Below are 2,500 nucleotides of genomic sequence, written 5' to 3'. Positions count from 1 at the left end.
ATAGAAACCTCGTCAGATTCAACCTTTTTCTGAAAAAGTCTATAAGTCTATACTTCATGGAAATGTTTTTCGGGATATGAACCTGTCACATATATATAACTAAAATTATAGTGTATGTGCGCGTGTATGCAACTGTATGTGTGTGTGTGTGTGTGTGTGTGTATGTGTGTGTGTGTGTGTGTGTGTGTGTGTGTGTGTGTGTGTGTGTGTGTGTGTGTGTGTGTGTGTGTGTGTGTGTGTGTGTGTGTGTGTGTGTGTGTGTGTGTGTGTGTGTGTGTGTGTGTAAAAGATCTGTACATATATATAATATAAAAAATGCAGGATTAAACCTAAAGTGAGTCATCCCATATCAGGATGTACCCAATACAGGTTTATACAACAAATTAAATATATAAGAAGCAAGTTTCCTACACAGAACATGCTAATGAAAAGTACAACTCTTAAGAAAAACGTAATAACCTCATGAACTTCCATGATTTACTTGGTGACGAGGCAATGAAATGGTGCGTTGACGAATAATTATTATGCAGCATTTAGTAAGAAGCGCTTGCAATGCTGATACTGCAACCTTAGAATAAGTAGGAACAGCCATCGCTGTCAACTCGACGCTTTTGCATCTGGTTCTAAGTCTAGCTACCGATGTAAAAGCCAACAGAGCTACATTTTGTTATGAGTATTATTCTGACAATAATGTAAGCAGTCCTACGTGTTAGGTGGGTGACAACAAATGAAGCCATTACAAACTTTTAGTACCAGGGATGCGAAAAGTACCCCTTATGAAGGCACTAGGTACCGAGATTGTTATATTTTTGTCTAAAATTACAATCCAGATGATGCAGACGGTTCTTGAAGACAATGGTATTTCAACTTTATACATAATTCAAAGGATTAGGGTCACAGAAATAATGATAAATCTTTTAGTACCTCTTCACAAAACGCCATTACTTTAGTTGGTCATATGTGGTGTCAAAGCTATTTAAAAGAATCCCATGCAAATTAATTTACAATTATAAATGCACCCAATACTATTCTGTAGAAAACAAGAATTCTTGCAACTAGGACTATAATGTTTTGTCTTTTTTTCAATAAAGATTTCACGAAAACAAGTATCCTCAAATATAATATTTCAAATAAAAAGAAAAAAGGGCAAGCCATAGCAGTACAAGTTAATGGAAATATAGCAATATCCGTCGAAGAAATTTATTTTAGTAACTCAATTTTATGTTTACAAACAGCCTTCAAGATTTCATTGTTGTTTATGTTGTATTTGCCTTAGATTTAAGCATTTCATATTTCGTATTTCACTGTGTTAATTCCATGTATATCTTTGTATTTGCATGGAATTTCGTTTTGCATGAATATAAGTTTTTGAATGTATGATTTTTATATTTAGCAGCATTATTTGTCTGAAAATACAAATTATGCAGGCACTTTTTTCTATTTCGTGATTTCAGAGCGTTTCATATTTTTGCTGTGCATTGTGGCGAGTTATTGCATCCCAAAACGCAAGAGTTATATGCATATATACAGTGCCAAGGATGTATTTTTGCAAACAATATACAATCTGTCATGACTAATTTAAAATGTGTTTTTGCAATATCTTATATATATACATATACATATATATATATATATATATATATATATATATATATATATATATATATATATATATATATACATATATATGTATATATATATATATATATATGAATAGAAAATCATATAATCAGAAACGAAGTATAGCATATATGCCTATACAGAATTCATGGATTTCTAATATAATGCATAAAATTGTAAAAGAAACTTCTTATATATCCACATTCTTTAGGATTTACTTAAAGTCGGTCCCTGCCGAACAGAACCGACACTAAAATGATGAGGAAAGACGGCAGTATTTATCAGCTTTGCAAAGACTAGTTGCAGTCCCTTCCTCCACAATGTTATCTGCCGGCATACATGTGGCTTTGGTATTATTATGCTATCAGTTAGCACTGTTTAATATCGAATGTGGCGGCAAGAGCTTACTCTGAAATTATGAATTAAATTATGCAGCCCACCCCGCCTTATTAAAATGGGAAGTGAAAATACTGCTTTGCAATTCTGAGGAAATATTTCTTACAACTTCGAAATATATTTGGCTTACACAAGAACTAATATGAATCCGGGAATCTACCTCATTATATACAAAATAACTGTCAATTTGTATCCCAAGCGGCATGACGGAATGCATTCTCCTCGCCACAGTGTATTAATTCCGCTTGCTGGAGTCAAATTTGCTTATTGGTCAGTGCAATGCTGAGGAGCGTTTCCTCTTTTTTACATACGCTCTCTCTCTCTCATTATCCCTCTATCTATCTATCTATCTATCTATCTATCTCACGAAATATTTGTATTTGCATTTTGCAAATGCGAATATTCGCACATCTATGCATATTCGCATTCATAAATGCAAGTATTTTTTAGTGGAACTATAAACATTTTGTGAATATCAAATATA

Source organism: Penaeus chinensis, chromosome 1, assembly GCF_019202785.1.
Source record: "Penaeus chinensis breed Huanghai No. 1 chromosome 1, ASM1920278v2, whole genome shotgun sequence".
NCBI classification, from domain to species: domain Eukaryota; kingdom Metazoa; phylum Arthropoda; class Malacostraca; order Decapoda; family Penaeidae; genus Penaeus; species Penaeus chinensis.
The sequence above is the reverse complement of the archived record's forward strand: the minus strand, read 5'-3'. Positions refer to the sequence as shown.